Source organism: Mustela lutreola, chromosome 7 (genome assembly GCF_030435805.1).
Source record: "Mustela lutreola isolate mMusLut2 chromosome 7, mMusLut2.pri, whole genome shotgun sequence".
Taxonomy (NCBI): Eukaryota; Metazoa; Chordata; class Mammalia; order Carnivora; family Mustelidae; genus Mustela; species Mustela lutreola.
Genome location: NC_081296.1, coordinates 126953357 through 126975775, shown reverse-complemented (window position 1 = coordinate 126975775; position 22419 = coordinate 126953357).

Sequence of the window (22419 nt, the reverse complement as noted above, 5' to 3'; positions counted from 1 at the left end):
CAGCGTTTCTGCAAAAACTAATGTCAGCCCTGTATTTCTTCAGTGAACACCACAAACTAAAAAGAAGGCTCCATTATAAAGTAGGTTGAGCCAATTTCCATACTGTAAACGCAGATAAATTAAATACATCAGGAAAGATTGATACAAAGGAAATAACAAAACCCAGTAAATGTGAGTGAATATCTGTATAGACAGCCAAAATACTTGTGAAATGCCGTTCATAGCTGTGACGTTGAGGGTGGGTGCACTTCCCCCAGGGGAGGCGCCAAAAATATGGTCCCCTAGTAAATGTCACTTGTCAATTGATCTATCTACAGAAACTTACTTACTCCTTTTACTTCTTTTCTCCAAATGCACTTTTAACTTTTGATAATATTTAAATGTGTTTTAGAGTTAAGCTAATAATTAAATAACACAGGAAATACATTTTGTGTGAGTCCTAATTCCTGAAAATTCACTGGAAATAAAGCAAACAATTACAAATAACCTGCCGCCATGGGGTATGTGCTCATTTGTCTTTATAAGGATTCACCCTTGGCAATGAGTTGACTCAAGTGAGCTGGGTGGGTTTTCTGGATTTCGTTCTCCATAAAATCCTACATCAGCCTTGCCAATAGCAGAAGAGAGAAAAAAGTACACCTTTTATTGTTTTTGGTTTAAATTTTGCATATTTCTTTATCACAGAGGGCACAAACATAATACACACTATGATTTGTCTCCTATGTCTTGTTGAGACCTTATTAGCTTTGAGAAATTTGTTTCATGTCTCCTTTTCCTGCCTACCTCCTGACTTTTCCATGAAGGAGCAAAACACTCATGTTAAGCTCTCTGAATCTGATTAGCACCTGCTGCCATGTGGCCCAGCCCCAGGGGCATCTATGCCAATGGTGGCTCTGGAGTTAAGAGGCAGGGAGCTACCACTTGACAACAGAGATTTGGGAAAATCCAATGACAATGCCTCATTCTGCCCACGCTTGATTTCTATAGATATATGACGGGGCCCTTTCTCTTTTTTCTTAAACCACCTCTGACCTTCAACTGAGCAGAGTCTCCTCTCATAAACTAAAATGAAACACTTTTGAATGGTATCTGGTTTTCATGATCTCCCTGAAATAGAGAAACCCAGAGTTTGACCAAGTCTCTCTGCTTTTCATGGCAATATACTTATTTGAATAAGTTCAGTATGAATCCATTGTCCTTTTTCTGGGACGTAATTGGACAAGTAGATTGTACAACCAGGCCTTACCTAGAGTGTCATATTTGTGAATGATGCTTTTTTAATCATAAGTAACAAGCTCAGATTAAGGAAGAATGATTGACTTCCTATGTGGAGTCAATATCTCCCAAGTTCCCAAGAAAACTGGCTCAGAACTTGCATAGAGGGACCTAGTCCCTGAGGGGGTGGGGAAGGTCACTCAGGCAAGCTAGAGGCCTTCACAAATTTGCAAGACCTCAAAGAGAGGAATGCCTCCAGATTTATAGTAACTGCTGCTGAAATCTGAAGGAATGTCTCAGACTTGGTTTTCTAGCTTTGGAGAGAAGACTAAATAATGTAGGCCTTTCACAGTTGAACCTGATCAGAGTTAATTCTTAGGCTTTTGTGGATTCTCAGTACCATACATCTCTGGATTTGCAAAACAAACGTGAGGCTTGTATTGTTAATTAACACTCTTGCTGAATCTTTGTAAATAATCAAGCCAAATATAAGAAAGCAGCCTCTCTGTATGATCAAGAACACTCTCTGCCGATTATTCTTGATCACACTGACAGACAAGACTCTGAGCAAAAATATCCCAAACTTGGAAATAAACAAGAGATCACTCGCCTTTGCTCTGGGCAGTTCTAAACTCAACTTGCTATTGACTGGGTTAGTTTACAATTCCACAGGGCCAGAAGTTACTTTGCAGAGTCTTGCTGGTAGAGGTGCAAATAATTTCTGGCCAGTGAAACAGAAAAACACAATGGTTTTATTAATTGTCCTGTGACATATTAATCAGTTTTGACTCTAACTAAGCCATCTTATCCTAAGTTGTCTTTTTTATATAAAGTGTTGTCCATGGGACTACATATAACAAGATATATCCTGTTTTGTATAAGTTTTATTTTCTAATGCATTTTTTATTTCAGAAAAAATTTGGATTCATGAGAAAGTTGCAAAGATTGTACAAAGAGTAACCATATACTCTGCATACAATTTTCCTCATAGATAATCCCTCACATTACCAAGGTACGTTCACTATAACTCAGAAGTCAACATTGGTGTATGACCATTAAGTAAATTCTACATTGTACCCAGGTTTTACTGAGGTTTTGTTTTTTCTTCCTGGTGGCCTTTTCTCATTCCTGGATTCCATCTAGGATACCTCAGTCTTGCCGCCTCAGCCAGTCTGTGACAGATGCTGAGACTTTCTTGCATCAGGTGACCTTGTCAGTTTGGAGGAATAGTGTCTGGTATCTCACAGTACATCTCTTCATTTGAGGGTGTTTGATATTTTTCTCAAGATTATACTAGAATTATAGGTCTCCAGGTGGACGACCACAGAAAGGAAGTGCCAAGCTCATATCACATCAAGGGTGTATGACACCAACATGACTAATCAGTGATGATATTCAAACCTTGATATCCTTGCTGAGACTGTGCTCTGTTCACCTCAGGTTTCTCTGCCCTACAGTTACTTCCCATACTGTCCATACCCTTACTGTTCAGACAGCAGCCATTAAGCATAGTCCACAAGTGTAAGCTGCACTTCCTGTGGGGGAGTGTCTATGCAAACTAATTAGAATTCTTCCATATGGGAGATTTATCTCTTCTCTTCCATATACTTACATATTCAATCATTTATGTACCAGTTTAGACTCACGAACATTTATTTAGCATTTGATGCTAGATCTGATCTGACACGCATTATTTCATTGTTCCAATCACCCTTCCTTTTGAGTTGACACCGAGTCCCACTGCCATCACCCCAACCTTTGTTTTGTGACTGCGACAAGTTTTTAACTCTAAAGCTCAGGTTTCTTATCAGGAGAAGAAGGAATCATAAAGTTGACTTTTCAATGCTGTATGAGAATTTATGACAAACAGGAATGATAATAATAGCTCCATTCCCAGAGCACTGATTACACGGCAGGCATTATTCTACACACTCAAAACTAACTCATTTCAAACAGTTAGTTCCTATCGAGTGCCTAGCTTAGTGTCTGGCACTTGTGTTCAAAGACTGAGACTGCTCATCAGGGGTGATTCCAACTAGGCAGCTCCTAAGGTAACAAGCAGAGTGCCTCCCTGGGTGGTTCATGCCAGGTGGCCAACCACAAGCGACACAGAGAAGGTGGTGTCCATGTCACATATTCCCACTGATTATTCAGGCTGTACTCAGAGGTCTGCCTTCTTCCTGACAGTTTCATTAGGTGAGATGTCATTATTGGTGTAGTCAGCATCCTCTGAGCACCAAAGCAACTAACCTCGGCAACCTTGAAGCTTTGGTCCTTATTAAAGATTTTATGTTTAACTGCGGGCTCAGCCTGGAGCCCACAAGCATTTGGAAATATATCCGAATGTCTGAGAAGTGGGCTGGACTGAGTCAAGTGGCTTCTTCCTCCATTTTCTCTGAGACTTTCATTTTTAAAAGACATTATTCTTTGAAGCTTTTCCTAAGGAAACTTTGTTTGTATGAGATAACTAACAGCCAGAAATAATATAAAAAAAAATAATAAGAAGAAGAAGAAAGAAAGCAAGCTTGCTTTCATCATGAAAACTTTGGTGAATGAAGAGCAAGATTTCCCATTAATATCATCCATCAACTTTATAAGGGATGAAATTAGAAAAATTAGGCTAATAGGTATAGCCATAGCCTCATTATTTAAGTACTAAATACAAACAAGAGTGTTTATACCACCTCCTATCTGAGGTGAATAAAATGCAGAAAGAACAAGTCTGCTAAGTCCTGCAAAATTCACCTAAAGCAACATGCGCCTTTGGCAGAAAACTTGAAAGCAATGTACAAAAAGAGATAAAATTACATTATTTGCTGCATTCCAATACAGAAATAATGGCCAGGAAGCTGCCAAATAAGAAATGCCAGAAGCTCCCTTTACTCAGGTGAAGTCGGCAAAATTACACAGGAAGTTTCAAAAGAAAACTCAAAGGTAACATGCAGACCAAAAATGATTTATTCTTTTCAATAAGCCCTTTGGAGGCAGGGAAATAGGAGTCGGCTCTGGTTTGGCATAAGAGTCTAAAAACACTCACACCTGAGGTCTGCAAAATGAGGAAGATAATCATGTAAGAATGAGAAACTGAGAAGTTGCCAAAGACCCAGAGAGACAGGAAAATACAAAGAGATGATTCTGTAGGGTAAGTTTCCTTCCCCCATTTCCATTGCTGCCCTCTCAGTCCCACCCATTCCAGCTGGCTGCTCCCTGCCAGGCCCAAAGCAACACACACACCTGTATCAAGAGCTCTGTTATAAATGACATACTAACTAGTGTTGGCAAAGGAGAGGCCTGCGGTTTCTGAAACCCACTGGAGGAGGATTGTGCTGAGTCATTCTGAAGCACCTCAGAGAGGATGGAGAAAGGAGGTGCTTTAACAGAAGGCAGGAAAACTTCCAAATGAGTGGGAAGGTTGAAACATCAGAGCATAGGGTTGGGGATAAGGCATGATGGCAGGAAGCTAGGCCTCTCTTGCCCATGTGGCCATAGCCCTCATGGAAGACGTGCTGGAATGCTTGCAAGGGCTGGGACAGGCAGGTGAAAACATTTAGGCTACACAGAGGTATTTCTGCACGGGCCTCACTCTCAACAGGAGCCAGAAAGATAAGAAGCAGGGGCAAAGATGATGAGCAACCTAGACCAAAGACCCAGGAGTCCCCCAGTTCTCAACACTTGATAAGTCTGAGATTAACATCAATCCCACAGAGAAGGAAAGGGAATCCCTAGCATGACTCAGGTCATTTCCCACCAACCAGGTGATAAAGGGCCAAGAGTAGAATAAAAATGATTGCAGGGGATGCCTGGGTGACTCAGTGGTTAAGCCTCTGTCTTCAATTCGGGTCATGATCTCAGGGTCCTGGGATAGAGCCCCGCATCAAGCTCTCTGCTCAGCAGGGAGCCTGCTTTCCCTCCCTCTCTGCCTGCCTTTCTGCCTTCTTGTGATCTCCGTCTGTCAAATAAATAAATAAAAATCTTAAAAAAAAAATGATTTCAAGAAATAAAGAATGTGACATTCCTTGCACTTTAGTTATGGATTGAAAATTGTAAGGTAAGTTTTTATACAATATACAATTTCCCATTGGGATTATACAATATATAATTCCCCATTGCTGTTTCTGGAAGCAGCCACCTGGAAAACAGGAGAAAAAGAAAAGGGGTTCATGACTCATTCATTGCTCCACCCTCTTCCCTTCTTCTCATGTGGTCTAGCTCTCACTTGAGATCTGCACAGTGGAACCAAACAGCTCAATTATATTCCTGATGGCTCTGTGTTCCGAGCATCAACCTTTGATGCCAGTCCCAATGTTAAAATGCATAGTCATGATCTTATTCAGACATTCACTCATTGTGTATCTCCAGCATGATGGATGTCACCCTAGATAGTGACATTACACAAACAAGTACTCCCTACGTGTCCAGTCCAGTAAGGGCAGACGTTGAAAGAGAGATCTCTACTCTAACCACTGTGTACTACCTGTGCAACTGCAACGCTGTGTGTTGGGGGAAGCTCAGGTTTCCAGGGTCAACAGACTCCGCTTCAAACCTTGGCTCTTCCATTTACCAGTCATTATACCATTAATCAACTCCTTTAGCTTCTCTGGACCTTAGTTTCTGCATCTATAAGATAATAACAATGCCTATTTACAGAGTTGTTGTGATGATTAAATAAAGCAATTATTTATTGAGTGATCATTAAGCACTGCTATAAGAATGATACATTTCTGCAAAGCATTTAAACCACACAGTATTCTAGGAGGTACTTACTACTATTACCCTCATTATACAGACAAGGAGCCTTAGGCACAGAGAAGTTAAGCAGTTTATCTAAGGCCAAACAGTTTGGTAAATAATAGAGCCACAAACATTAGAGTTAATGTACCATGAAAAAATTAATTGAAATAAATAGTAAGTAGTTTCAAGGACATGGAAACAAAATTTCGTAGCAAGCCAAAGAAAAGAATAACTGGTCTACTAGCTGATTAGGAAGAGGATAACATTTAACCTGGGTCTTGAAGGGTGACTGGGAATTTGTCAAATGAAGATACAGAGGGGAATTTAAATATAGATTAGAGTTTTTGCCAGTCATGAGGTATAAACTAGCCTGAAATGGAGCTGTTGATGGGGAACAAGAAGCCAAGTGGGGACAATAGAGAGAGATTTCTGGGATGAGGGAATAGAACTAGAGAGTGAGGACTTTTAGCTCAAGCCAGGCTCACCGTACATATACACAACTCAAACTCTATATGCACAGTGAGAGCTCTAGGATCATCCTCTAGGCAATGGGTGGCCATTGAAGTCAGCAAACAAGGAGCAAGGGCCTATAGTTTTATAGATGAGCAACTAAGAAGGGAGTGCAGAACAGGCAGAACTTAAGAGACCCTAGCAGTGAGTGACAGGAAGACCAGCTAGGAGATTACTGCAATCATCAAAGCGGGATGCGATGATGTCTTCAAAAAATGCAGCAGCAGTAGGAATGCAAAAGAAGCAATAGAGTGAAGAGATCTTATGAGATAGAATTAGAAATTGTTGGTAAAAAATTGAATGCATCTATTTACTTACTCAAGAAATAGCAGATTAGAACCTACTAAATGCTAGCTACTATGGATAGGTCAAGGAACAGCATAGGAACCAATAATTGATGTGTTTAGTCATGGAAGAAAGACTATAGCCTTCTGACAAGGAAGACCACAAAAGCTTTTAATAGACAATGTAAAAATTGAAGGGAAACAAAGTTGGGAATGGAAAGGCTTCTTTGGGCATATTTTTGATGTGTCAGTCTAAGCCAAGACTGGAAAGATGAGATTAGGATCACCTGAGTGGCTCAGTCAGTTAGGCATCAGAATCTTAAGTTTGGGCTCAGATCATGATCTCAGGGGTCATGAGATCAAAACACTCATCTGGTTCCACACTGAGCAGGAAGCCTGCTAAAGATTCTTTCTCTCTCTTTCTCTCTCCTTCTGATCCTCCCCTCCAAAAAAAAAAAAAAAAAAAATATATATATATATATATATATATATATATATATATATTTAAGAAAGATGAGTCTAAAACTGAGAAAACCACTTGAACCCAATAATATAAATTCAGGAGTCCTAGCATTTTCACAAAGAGTGTATCATTTGACTTCTCAACATTCATTGAGTCATTTGGATTAGGCCAAGACTTGTTATCTCCATTCACGAGGAATGCAGACCTTTCAAGGCAATGTTTCATCTTGGCAATTGGCATCCTTCTTTCAGGGGCAGGGCCCACAATATCCAACACTGAGTGACTATTACCACAGGGATTCTTCTCTCAGGGAGAGTGAGGATCTCAGGTTTTGTCCTCCTTCAGCCCTCAGCATGCATGATATGCCCTGGAGCAAACGTGTCTCAAATGGATGTCTACATACAACAATTTTTTCTTCCAAATTTAACAATTTATTGCTTTCGCTATGTGTTTTGACATTTTAGACTTGTTTACGGGGCTTCCCTGACCCCTCTTTATATAACTAGAGCTATTATTATTACAAGGGTGTTCTCTGATAAAATACACAGTAAATCTTGCTTTCTGGAACCGTGTAGTGGAATATGAACCTGGTAAGGAGCGGCCGGGAGATTTCCCAGGAAATCAAATGCCATTTACACTGAGAGCTGAGAAGTATGTTTGAATCTGACTCTTCCTTTCCATGGCGACCCCAGTGGTTCACTTCACTGGTAAAAATGCATTTCCCTGTCAAATATTCCCAGAGCAAACTCAGCTGGTAGATGATGCATCTGTAAAAATGTTTCCTCACCCAAAGTCTTTGCTGAGAACTACAAATATACTTGTTAGCATCTTGTCACACATGTTGGGTCCCTGCGTATACTCGTTCAATCACACAAAAAACAAGTATAAAACACCCACTACTTTCAGAGCATGTCTATGTGTTGGGGGGGAATTGTAATAATAATGTCTGATATGGATGGATGGATGGATGGATCACATGTGGCTGAGTACCAAGCACTATGCCACATGAGTCACTTATATATAGCCTTTACCCTCACTTTTATCTTTCAGTATCATTTATTTCTGTAGTGTTTAATAGTTTCACTTTTATATCCCCTTGGCACAAGACATGGTATGCACCAAATACTAGGTAAATGATTTCGGAACATACAGGTATCCCCACCTTTTGAATGTTTGCGTCAGGCCATCTCACTTTTATGGAAGTCCTACTTAGGGCTCTATTTTCATGAACCAAAGGAAACCCAGAGGATTTTTAGTCTTAAAATATAAAAAGGTGAAGATAGAATTTATCATTTGCTTTGCCGCAAATAGAGCCCATGATGGAGGCAGTGTGCACCTCAAGCAGCAAAAATGGTGCCCTAAGCTCCTCCCCTAGGAACTAAGCTGGGCAGTTCAGCCTCAAGCCACTAGAGCTCTGAACTGCCCATAAGCATCTGCCTTTGCCTCCATTTATTTTGTGCCTCTGTTAGCAAGACATCAGAAACATCTGTTAGCAAGATATCAGAAAAGCCTAAGAGAGGTTGTTTGGGGGCTCTGAGAATGCCCAGCAATTTTCTAGCGTAAGTTAAGGGTAACTGCGTCTTCACTTTACAACCATTTCTATTTATGAAAGGTTTATGAAAGGAATGCTCTCCTTTCAGGTAGCAGGGAAACCTGTATAGAGTAAATGAAGGAATGGAGTAGAAGAGGAGTCTCTTTTGCACAGAGTATTTGCTGGTCGACAGTATCTCTTCGCCTTGACTCAGAAAGAAGCTGACCATCAGGCTGTAAACACAAAATGAGCACAAATGAAACTTCAAAAACACCCTTACAAAGCAACATGGTACATAAATAAGCATAGTTGGCAAAGGGTGAGGAGTAATCTAAGTCCCCAGGAGACCAGGAGGACTGAAGAGCTTGGAGCCAGATAAGGACGACCAGAGAAAGTTGCACGGAGCAGACACGCAAAAGCCGCTGGATTTGTACAAAGCCTCGCGGAAGTGGGAAAAATGACCAGCGACCACAGTCTTATTTCTTGGCTAATGCTTCCATCCCTGTGCCAGCACATACCCTGGAGATCAATAACTCCTTAACTGTTGTTCTCACATAATTGAAAAACTATAGGGGAACTTTTGGCCCACCTTTAAGGACGAGTCATCACTTGACAGCTCTATAGAGAGAGGACTTGAATTTCCTCCAAAAATGCTAGTGCTGACACCCAGCAGCCCGGAGTAAGCCTTTCAGTAAAAACTCAATAACCTCTTTGCTATACTTCATGAAAGAGGAAAAGTGAACACTTTTTCTGACAGTTACTTAACCTCTTCCAGCCAGAGTTGCTCATCAGTAAAACAGGAATGTCCTCTGTCTCTCAGACGTGCTGTGAGGAGAAACTAAAATAACCAAAGTTTCATAGCTTCCAAGTGAGAGGTATTCCTGATTTTGTATTATCTGTTTTTGGAGAGATTTAGGGTGATTTTCAAGATTAAACGTAGGGCTATGACCAATTCTAAAAGTTGTAAGAATCTATATCAGGGTTTCTCAACCTCCATGCTATTGGTATTTTTAACCAGACAGTTCTTTGTTGTGGAGACTGTCCTGTGCATTGTAAGACTAGTAGTCCCTGGCCTCCACCTACTAGATGACAGTAGCAGTCTCTCAGTCATGATAAATGTCTCTAGACATTTCCACACATTCCCCTGTGGGAGGGCAGGGGGCAGACAAAGGTGTCCCCAGTTGAAAAGAATTAATCTACAATATTATAAAGTGTTAGTCCTTTCTCTAGCTTTTGCTGTAAATGAAAATATAGGACATTTGGTAAAGTCTCAATAAATAGAAACTAAACATGAAAATGACAGATGGATGGATGGACACATGATGGACAGTTGGAAGGATGGATACTTTGATATATGGGGGACTGAGAAATTTTGATATCTAAACCAACTGAAAGTAAAATTGGGACATCATGCCACACTCCATGCTAGATGATAAGAAAAATAAACGTCCAGGAAATGCCTCAAGGAAAGAAATAAAATGCACTGGGAGATTTTATATATACATATATATATATATATATTCAGGACAGCCAAAAGCCAAGTCTCACCATGATGACATGGGAAAATAGTCTAATTAGACTGTATGTTATCATCAAAGTAGACACTATTAGCATTTATCTTTGTCACCTCAGTAGCAACTGGCACCTAATAAATGTCTTATTTCTGATAAAGAAACATCAAGGAATTTGTCCAAGAGGTCCATTTGGAGAGTAGAGCCAAAGGGGTGTCCCAAGTGATGAGAACAGCACTCACAACCTGTGGAGGAGGGAACATGCACACTTCACTTTGACCGCACAATCCTGTGCAGTCTGTAGCTCAGACATCTAGAAAAGCACAAAACTAGTGGTCACGATTTTTAAAAGAATGCACTCTGTCTTTATATTTATGTAATGCTCATTAATAAAAGTACTTCAACACATAGAACGTATCAATACAATTTTGTTGAACAATAACAAAAAATGGATACACTGAAACCACAAGACTCTAGAATAAGGAATTTTGCTCAAAGCACAGAGAAGGCACTTAGCTCAGCAGGTAGTTAACTGGCAGTATTTCCTACCCATAAAAGATAACAAAATCTAAAATTATATGTAAATTAGTCAGTTCAAGAATAGTACAGCTATTGGCAGAATGGCATGTGAGAGTTCTGTGAGCAAGATTTGAACCTCACTCTGTTACTTAGTAAGCATGGGACTGAATGTGGGCAAACACTATATTCCCTCCAGGATGTTCTTTTCTTGTGTGTCAGTGAGAGTACCTTCCTTAAAGATTGCATTGACAGTTGTGGTGTCCGCTTATCACTTTGTGCACTCAGTTGTTTGTTTCTTTGGGGGTTTTGGGCCTCTTTTAGAGAACAAATACTTATTTCCTCCCAAATGCAGACTCTTCATCAGCCTCACTGGCCATCACCTTTAGTTGTGGGATGGGAACATAACCCACAGGCCCAGGAACTTTCAAATAAGAAGTGAGAATGTACAATTTTAACTATAGCAATGTGACCCAGCAATGTCCAAAAAATCAACATTACTATTTTGATTATTCATAAATACCAACTATAACTTTCATGTATTTGCACTTGACAAATGTTCATTGAGTGCTAATTCAATGTATGGCACAATGTCATGTATTTACACACACTTTCATTAATTTCCAAGACAACCACAAGAGTAAGAAATTATTAACATCTCAATTTTTATAAATAAGAAGATAATTGGAAGGTTGATCAATTTTTCCAACTTCATCCAAGAGAGAGGGAGAAAGAAAGAAAGAAGAAAGGAGGGAAGGAAGGATTGGGTATTTTCTACTATGTCTGCTGCTAACACCTAGGATCAGTGACATCCCAGAGGCGATAAGCACACTATGTGCAGATATCATGGTTTCTAAATACTACTCTCCTTGGAGAAACGGATGATTCCAGGGCTAGGTCTCATTCCAGGCTGAAGCCAGAAAGTACTGAAAGTCTCAAAAAGTGGTGTCAAAGGAACACTGAAGTCAGCTTGACCAGGCTCTCCTAGCCAATCTGAGATATTTTGAGACTAAAGTAATTAAAGTAGTTGTATATCATGCTTTAAATAAAATGGACCCTGCTGATATAAATAAAAGAGTAAAAAAATTGAATGGAAGGAAAGCTCTTTCCTACAGCCAACTAATAAATACGAATAGATTAGACAAAACTCCTTTTGGCAGCCATCATTATAATCATTGATTCAAGGAGAAATCATTCAATGAATGCTAAAACTTGCAAATAAAGTCTTAATACAGAAAAGTATGTCTGCACAGTCTTAAAGCATATCCCCCCGAAATACATTTTACATATAAAGGGGAAAATAGTTGCTTTACCGTGGAGAGACCTAGCAGATACCACCTGAATATACCAAATGCCAAATCTGAATATAATCATGAGGAAATATAAGACAATACCAAATTAAGGGACATTCTACAAAATATTATATTCAAAAAACTGAGAAGGTCAGAAAGACAATACAAGACTGAGGAACACTTCCAGTTCTAAGGAAGCCAAATAGATATGAATACAAATACAATGCATGATTCCAAATTGGATCTTTTGCTATAAAGGACACTACTGGGACAATTGGTAAAATTTAAAGTCTATAGATAAGAAAGTTATAATGCATCAGTATTAATTTTCAGAATTTGCTGTTTATACTCTGGTGATAAAGTGGTGTCTTCATTTTTAGGAAATATACATGAAAATATTTAGTATTAATGGGGCACTATGTCTGTAACTTATTCTCAAATACTCCAGGAAGAAAAAATTATCTGTGTGTATGTGTGTATTTCTAGAGAGAATAAAGAAGAGAGATCAACAAAGGAGATGTTATAAAATGTTAACAATAAGTGGGGAATCTGAATACAGAATATGCAAAAGTAATCTTGCAAATTTTTTGTAAAGCTTAAATTTTTTCAAAAAGAATTTTAATTGACATTACTACTAAATCTAAGATGATGGCATATTTATTTTCTGAAATAAAACTTCAATAAGGGATTTCATAATTCTTACTGGAAGCATCACATTTCTATCTGATTATATAAAATATTAAGAATACCTTAAGCAAATATAGTATATTAATAATGATAATAAAGACAGAGAGCATATTTTCTTTTAAGACTTCCTTATTTAGACATGAGGGTTACAAAAATACAAATACATTGTTTATACACCACACCCAGTGCTCCATGCAATACGTGCCCTCCTTAATACCCACCACCAGGCTCACCCAACCCCCCACCTTCCTCCTCCCCTCCAAAACCCTCAGTTTGTTTCTCAGAGTCTACACTCTTTCATGGTTTGTCTCCCCCTCCAATTTCCCCCAACTCACTTCTCCTCTCCATCTCCCAATGTTCTCTGTGTTATTCCTTATGCTTCACAAGTAAGTGAAACCATATGATAATTGACTCTCTCTGCTTGACTTATTTCACTCAGCATAAGCTCTTCCAGTCCCGTTCATGTTGATACAAAAGTTGGGTATTCACCCTTTCTGATGGAGGCATAATACCCCATTGTGTATATGAACCACATCTTCTTTATCCATTTATCCATTGAAGAGCATCGTGGTTCTTTTCACAGTTTGGCAACTGTGGCCATTGCTACTATGAACATTGGGGTAAAGGTGGCCCTTCTTTCCACTATATCAGTATCTTTGGGGTAAATACCCAGGAGTGGAATTGCAGGCCCATAGGGAAGCTCTATTTTTAATTTCTTAAGGAATCTCCACACTGTTTTCCAAAGTGGCTACACCAACTTGCATTCCCACCAACAGTGTGAGAGGGTTCCCCTTTCTCCACCTCCTCTCCAACACTTGTTGTTTACGGTCTTACTGATTTTGGCCATTATAAGGTAGTATCCCAAAGGTATCTCAATGTGATTTTGATTTGAATCTCCCTGATGGCTAATGATGATAAACATTTTTTCACGTGTCTGTTAGCCTTTTGTATGTCTTCTTTGGAGAAGTGTCTGTTCATGTCTTCTGCCCACTTTACAAAAATAATTCTTTTTTTAAGATTTTATTTATTTATTTGACAGAGATCACAAGGAGGCAGGCAGAGAGATAGAGGGAAGCAGGCTCCCTGCTGAGCAGAGAGCCCGATGTGGGGCTTAATCCCAGAACCCTGAGATCACAACCCGAGCAGAAGGCAGAGGCTTTAACCCACTGAGCCACCCAGGTGCCCCTCACAAAAATAATTCTTAAAGACACTGCAAAAGATAGAGGTGTCTGAAAATGGTGATGTCTTGCTGCTCATCATTATTTTTCAGCATGAGAGTTGAGAGAAAAATGCATGCAAATTGTACACGTGATTTAAGATATCATTTAAAAAATGAAGTACTTTATAGCAGCAATAATAGGGAAATAGAAAAAAGCAATAGGGATGTGGTTGTAGCCATTGCCCTCCCAGAAGCTTGCCAACTAACAAAACCCATCTAAGAACCCTAAGGACAGAAAATATCCCTCATAATAAAGTAGAGTTTCTCAACCTCAGCATATTTACATTTTGGACTGGATCAGTCTTTGTTCTTAGGTGCTATCCTGTGTTCAATAGAATGTTTAGCAGCATCCCTGACCTCTACCAGTAGCACCTCTTAGGACTTGTCTGTCAAAAATGTCTCCAAGCATTGCCAAAGGGGCCCTGGATGAGGGAGGTCAAAATCCTCCTTAGTTAAGAACCATTGAAATAAACCAACACATTTTTGTCCAATGTGTCAGAAAGAACACCCCCTCACCTCCCTAGGGGATTTGTCCATTCTCACATTCTAGAATGCTTGCCCATGTGTTTCTAGAATGTTCTAAGTGTAACAGAAAAAAGTCATTAAGCCCAGTGAAAGAAAATGTAAGGAGTTCTGGCTGAGTTTCAGCTGAATTTGTTGCTAAGTGTCTTCTTATCAGAGTTAGAACTGAGATCAGGAATGGACCACAAATAGTCACAATAACCACCTGCATTTCTAAAACACCAGACATCTGAAAAGTGATTTCCTATGCACTGCTCCCTTGAATTCCAGTGATTTCATGAAAGAGGCTATTATTCCCTCTATTTTGCAGATCAGAGTCAGGCTCCCCAGAGTGGACAAGAAACAAAACAAGGACTTGGTCCAGATTTTGTACTCCCAGTTCAGTGTTCTCTCCAGAGTGCTGAGCAGCCATAGGAGGCTAATATGGGTTATTACTGTTATAACAGGCAAGACAAATCCAAACCAGTTCAATGAACTGGTCTTGAAAGAAAGCCTGGAAGTTCATGCTTTATTTAGGCCATAAGCAATGCAGTCTGTTTGCTTCCCTCATCAGAAAGAGGTGACCTCCAAGAAATCAACAGTGTGCTGCTTTCCTAGTGCTCCCCAGGCCTCCCCTGAGATCATTGCTTTAGACATTAATCCACATCCTCCCCACAACCTAACACAGAGAAATGCAGTATCCCTTTCAGCATTCGTATTCAGTGCTGTTTTTACTTCTCTTTTTATCAGAAAAACTTATGGTGGAAAATGGGGTGGGAGGGAGTGAGTTCTAAAAGCCAGTGAGTGCCAATAACGAGGATTAAATTATGTGCCCTCACCTCCTTTATGATTTTCCCCCTCCCTTGGTTTACCCCTGTCGGATTTCTCAAGGCTGCCCTGTAAAAATAAGTTGTCAACACTTGAGTTTGTGTGATGCTAAACATACACCCTTAGCTCTCTGATTACCAGTAATAAAGCAAAAGGATATATCCATACACACATGTGTGTTTTGAGTTTGTTCAAGTGTGACAGAGGTTCAGTAATGCTTGGATGGGAGCCTTATTCCTGTCTGCATGGTTTATTCCTGCTTTTTTGATGGTATTTGGAAGGTCTGTTTGGCTAAGGTTTATCCTCATGCAGTGGTATTTGAGCCTGATTGGCCAAGCTATCACTGCCTGTCAAACTTTTACCTCACTCCCTCTACCCTGAGATAAATCAAGTGATGTGATAAGCAAACAAAGTGTTAACTGAGTCCTCCACCCAGAAACGTCCTTGTGAGAAATGGCAGACAGCTTTCTCCAACTGAGGCAACAGGGTGATGGATTTAGCATGAACACACGGAATGTGAGAATGTTGAATGACCATCAAATCCCTATCCTGGAGCAATTGTAGGGTTTTTTCCCTCTCTTTTCAGTTCTTTGGAAGAGTATTTGATGAGCTAAAAGAAACCCATTTAACAAAATCATGATTCTAAGCCAGCTTGGCCAACATAACATATATAATAACTAAGCCAAATTATAACTTCGAAGGAGATAATATTTGTGATACAGATATCTCTAAGTCAGCAACTTAACACTGTGAAGGAAAACATCTGCTATGATCTTTTCCCCAATAATTAGGAATATAAAACCCACTCTGTGTCAAAATAGTAACTGGTTCTCCTCACTACCCATCTCATTCTCTTTCTCTGATAATAGATACGGTCCAAAGGGAGAAACATGCTATCCAACCCTGGCCAATCAGAGGGTTTCACAGTCTTAGCTCCAATGTTTGGTTCACCAGTGAGCACATGACTCAAGCTCAACCAATTAGAGTACCTCCTCCAAATTATTTAAATCAAATCTAGGGGGAAGATCCCCGAACTCTTGGGAACTAGGAACAGGAAATCTGGAGCTACCAACAAAAATGTTTTTCATTTGGGAAAGATTAGCAATTCTCCAGTCTTCCTTTGATTTTGTGAGTTTCTATAATATCTTTCTAATAAATCTTCCAGTTACCTGTTTGCCTAGCTCGTCTAAAGTGGGTTTCTTCTTTTTTTTTTTTTTAAGATTTTATTTATTTATTTATTTATTTGACAGACAGATATCACAAGGAGGCAGAGAGGTGGGCAGTGGGGAAGGGGGTGGAGGGGGGCAGGGAGCCCAATGTGGGGCTCTATCCCAGGACCCCGAGATCATGAACTGAGCCGAAGGCAGAGGCTTAACACACTGAGCCACCCAGGTGCCCCTAAAGTGGGTTTCTAAGGTGGAAAAAATAGTGAGAAGTTGGTAAAGCTATATGAGGAATAAGATCTCAGAATATAATGTAAACATGGTCACTATAGTTGATAACACTGTACTGTGTAATTGAAATTTTCAATTTCATAAAATTGAAATTTTATGTACACACACACACAGCCAAAAGATAAAAGTGATAGATATGCTAATGAACCAGATTGGGAGATTCCTTTCACAATGTGTATGTCTATCAAATCACTGTGACATACGCTTTAAATATCTTATAACTATATACACCAATTATGCCTCCATAAACTTAAAATGAGGGAAAGAAAGTTTTTGTCACATGCTTTCAAAAGGCATTTAAAATAATCCTCTTGCTACATCCAACTATATCCATCCCACTACTGAATTGTCTGAATGTCAGTTTTGCATCTACCATAAAACAGGGCATGATGAAGAAGATCAGAAAGGGACGGTGAACAGGATCACACAGCTGGACATAAGACAGTACGGAGTGATAGCCTTTAATTTATAAAAGAGAAAACTGAGAGATACAAGAGTATTTTCATGGGATTTGGAAGAGAGTAAACAACTAAATGCTTTCTTCATTTTTAGTGTTTAAAGGAAGCAAGATTTTAGGGGATAAACTCTGTTCCACTTTTACAGATATACCTACAGGGAATAGGGTGTTCTAAAGCATGTCTTCAGATCAGCTCAGTGATTATCTGAGTTCAATGACTATCTGATGCCGTGCCTGATTCTAGGCTAGGTACTGGTGCACACAGAGAGACAGGCATTATGCCTGCCCCTGGACTTCAAAGTCTAGGGCTTTGAATCTTGGAGCCACAGAATAAATCAGAATATTCTTTTCATGGCCAAAGAAAACAAGAAAGATAATTGTTTTAAAAAGACTAAAGGGCTGAAGGGCCTTAAGCAAAGGCCAAGAATGTACTAGAAACCTTCTGGGTGCCAGGTTCAGAGTGGTCCAAAACATGTAAGCAGTGACCAAAAAAAAGATCATTTCTTAGAAACTGGGATTCATCTGAAGTAGGCATAGGGGCTGCAAAGCAAGAAGTTAGAGGGCTTGCAAACAGGCACATGTATTTGGCCACATGCCTGTTTCCATCTCAGATACAGAAACTAGAGTTAGATAACATGGGGGCCCATTGCTCACTTCCTTCAAGCCCGCATCTGCATTAACACTGTAGAAGCCCTGGAAAAGAAAGTTGTCCCCTACAGAGATCACAGTACTCATAAGAACTAAATATTTTGAATTAAATGCTGAAATTATAACACCCACAGGGAGACATGTACACAACATGGAGTTGAAACTGTCCCTCCCCCAAGGCTACCCCAGGTTTTTGACGGTTCGCTAGAGGGACTCGCAGAACTCAGAAAAGCCATTTCTTGTCCACGACAAGAGCAAGTCACCAGATAAAAGAGAGGGGAGAATCCATCCTCTAGGACCTGAACAAATAGCAATCTGAGAGAGAAAATGAAATGAATAGATAAAAATAATTAAGATAGTAAGGAAGGGATTAGAACCCAGAAGGAAAGAATTGAAAGATAGGAAAACTGCATGAATTTTGAATAAAATCAAAACCTCAAAATAATTACTTTGGAATTTAAAAAAATCAGGGGACAAGTTAAACAATACTTAGCCGAACTGGTCTGTGTACATTTCACTCTCAAAGCCTTTTTTTTTAATCACCCCTCCCTAATAAATGGTCAGTCTCAGATGTATAAGGTTGCATTCACCTTTATTGATCATTGGCTTCTCAATTATTCAATTAATCTGCCTGGTGTGCACACCCTTTCCAAGCTCTGTTTGCCTCTTGTGCAGACAAGCTTCTCAACTACCTCTACTCAGTCCTCTCCAGTCAGTTCCCAGCAAGACCCTAGATGAGGGGCAGAGAACAGTGGAGGAAGGAACCAGCTGGGGGATTAGGCAGCCTCCAGCCATCCCAGAGACGGGTCTGCATCTCTAGAGAATTTGCTTGGAAGTGCATTCCCAGAATGTCAGACTCCCTGGTATTCACATGTAAGTACAAAAACATCTTCAAAACCCAGCCCTGATGGTTTTCTGCTCCACTGCTCAGCCTCCACCTGCGCAAATCACCCCGCAAGGATATTGTCTGAACACTGCCTGATCTTATCACCTTGTTCACAGGGTGGACGCCAAGGCACTCACATCCCAGCTGATGTATCTCTAAAGCACGAACTTTATACCAGGGTAACTAAGCGATCCTGAAAATTGTCCCAATTTTTAAATCTCACTGAGCTAACCCATCCCATGGGCATTTTCATTCTCACCTAAATGTGAAACACCAGGCTTAAGAAAACAATAATAAATGCTTGTGTCCAAGAAATTCATTGCATACAAATTCCTATTTCTCTACCAACTCCTCCTACCTTGTCCACCATCCACTGTGCTCCCTCCTCTCCTCTACTCCCTCTGAAATCATTTCCATTTATATTAGCCTCTCCTAAGCCTTCTTTTTTAGGAGTACATAAATTTGAGAGCTTAACTAAATTGAATATGTCCCTTTAAATAAAGTTATCTCACCCTGTAAAAGTCAGTGCAAAGTGACCCTGTAAGTCTGGCTCTCACCCCTGGGGTGAAAAAGCCTGCTGTTCAGTGGGGCTTCATGGCGGCTTCCCCAGAAGGAAAGCTCTGGAAGGTACTTTGGCGTGCTACATGCAAAGGCAGCAGCCAACGGATCTCATCATTTCTAAATGTCAGCCTCAGTATAATCCTTCTGACCCATTCCAAAGCTTATAGGTCACAGAACATTTTATCTGGCAGTGCCTTTTATATTTTTTTTTTCAGGTTTAAAGTGTTATCCATTTTCCCTTCCATCCCCCTCTGAAGGAGACCTGGCTCTTCTATACATATGGTGAGTAAGGCATCAAGGAATTCAAGCAAATGATAAAAATATGTCTTCAGGGAAATAAATTTCTCTTTCTGAAATCAATCATGTGCTATTCAGGCAAGCAGGGAAAACAGCCTGAAATACCCCTTATCTCACGGCTCCACTCCACTCAGCCATCCTGTGCAGACACTTGAAGGCCAGAGGCTTTCTCCCTCGGTCTTCTTTCTCCCACAGCAGAAGGCAGGGGAGGCCGAGCTCTGTGGGAAGAGGGGCCAAAGGGCGTGATTAGCCTGAAACGATTGGCTGGCTGTCATTGGAAGAGATAACTGGAGGGGCCCACGATTCCATGCAGAGAGTGTGCATAGCAATCCGCACCGTGGGAAGAAGCCCCGTCCGTTTCTCTGCAGTGCAGGAGAGAAAAGGGAGCTTGTACTACTCCCACCTCCCATCATTGACTCATGTCAACATTGGTGCCCATGGCTTCCTGCTTTGTGCAGAACAAGGGTATTGTTGTAAATGGCATCTACAAAACCTCTTTTTAAAAGGAGGGACATGATCAGGCAGAGCCATGGTTCTTAACCACATAGTGGAAAGGGGTCGCCATAATCTCCCAGCGCCATATTGTAGCAGGCTATGGGCCAGGCTGCCCCGGGGACACAGGCGTCCTGCCATTTTCTAGCTGAGTGATCGGCAAATATCCCAGAGCCTCTCTAGCCTGAGAGATCATGCAGGGTTGTTGTAGTTTGGATGAAATAAAATGTGCATGTAAGGGGCGCCTGGGTGGCTCAGTGGGTTAAGGGGCTGCCTTTGGCTCAGGTCATGATCCCAGACTCATAGGATCAAGCCCCACATCCGACTCTCTGCTCAGCGGAGAGCCTGCTTCCCCTTCTTCCTCTGCCTGCCAGTCTGCCTACTTGTGCTCTCTATCTCTCTGTCAAATAAATAAAAATAAAAAATAAGTAAGTAAATAAATAAATAATAAAAAATCTAAAATTTGGGAGTCATTACCTGATGCCAAAGGATGCCTATTTCTGAGAAATTCATGTCAGATGCTGAAACTTGCTTCTCATGAAATATTTGGGTGACAATGAAAGAAACAAATGGGGAAACCAAGGTAGAGTAGAGTGAATTGTTATTGACCTAAGTGGTCCTACTACATAAGACCAAAACTTCTGAGTTGTTTCTAATCTTGAAATAACTGTTTATCCAAGATTAGTTGAAAAAGTTTTAAGCCTGACTCTACCCTTTATCTTACATCTATGATTCCTACTGATTTCTAAGAAAAGAATACTTGCTTAAAATTAAAGAGAAGTGTGGTGGAGAAAAAAAAAAAAATCTGAACAAATTCTACCCTTAGCTGTACTCCCACAATGGTGGCTGATAGCTTCATTTTTAAGGTTTCAAATGAAAGGTATTTAAAGCTAAAAAAAAAAAAAAAAAAAAACAGTCCTAAACAGAATACTACTCATTTTGCCTTGTATTATATAATCAATTAAAATTAAGAACAACTGCTGCACAGAAGCTTTTCATCTTGATGCAGTCCTAATAGTTCGTTTTTTGCCTTTGTTTCCATTGTCTTTGGAGACGTATCTAGCCAGAAGTTTCTGCGGCCAAGGTTGAAGAAGTTGCTGCCTGTGTTCTCCTATAGGATTCTGATGGATTCTTATCTCACATTTATATCTGTCATCCATTTTGAGTTTATCTTTGTGGATGGTGTAAGAAAATGGTCCAGTTTCATTCTTCTTCATGTAGCTGTCCAAATTTCCCAGCACCATTTATTGAAGAGACTGTCCTTTCTCCATTGGATATTCTTTCCTGCTTTGTTGAAGATTAGTTGGCCATAGAGTTGGAGGTCTTTTTTTTTTTTTTTAAAGATTTTATATATTTATTTGAGAGAGAGAGACAGGGAGAGAGAGCATGAAAGGGGAGAAGGTCATAGGGAGAAGCAGACTCCCCATGAAGCTGGGAGCCTGATGTGGGACTTTCCTGGAACTCCGGGATCATGACCTGAGCTGAAAGGAGTTGCTTAACCAACAGAGCCACTCGGGTGCCCAGAGTTGAAGGTCTTTTTCTGGGGTCTCTGTTTTGTTCCACTGATCTATTTGTCTGTTTTGGTTCCAGTACTATACTGCCTTAATGCTTACAGCTTTGTAATAGAGCTGAAGGTCTGGAATTGGGATGCCACCAGCTTTGGTTTTCTTTTTCAACATTTGTCTGGCTATTCAGGGTCTTTTCTGGTTCTATATAAATTTTAGGAGCTGGGATGTCCATTGACAGATGAGTGGATAAAGAAGATGTGGCATATATATAATGGAATATTACTTAGCCATCAGAAAGGATGAATACTTACCACTTACATGGTTAGACCTGGAGGGTATAATGCTGAGTGAAACAAGTCAATCAAAGAAAGATGATTATCATGCAGTTTCACTCATATGCAGAATATAAGAAACAGTTCAGAAGATCATAAGGGAAGAGAGAAAAAACTGAATGGGAAGTCATCAGAAAGGGAGAAAAACCATGAGAGACTCTTAACTCTAGGAAACAAACTGAAGGCTATAGAGGGGAGGGAAGGGTGGAAGAATGGGGTAATTGAGTGATGGACATTAAGGAGGCCATGTGATGTGATGAGCACTAGATGTTATATGCAACTGATAAATTATTGAACACTACATTTGAAACTAGTGATGTACTATATGTTGACTAATCTAATTTAAACTAAAAAAATATTAAATTAAGAATGGTTACTTGAAAAGTGCCTAGTTTAAGTTAGAGACTGTGCAAGGCACTGATCTATAATCTCAAGTCCTCACATAACCCTACAAAGTAGATACCATGCTGCCCATGTTAGAGATACTGAGACTCAG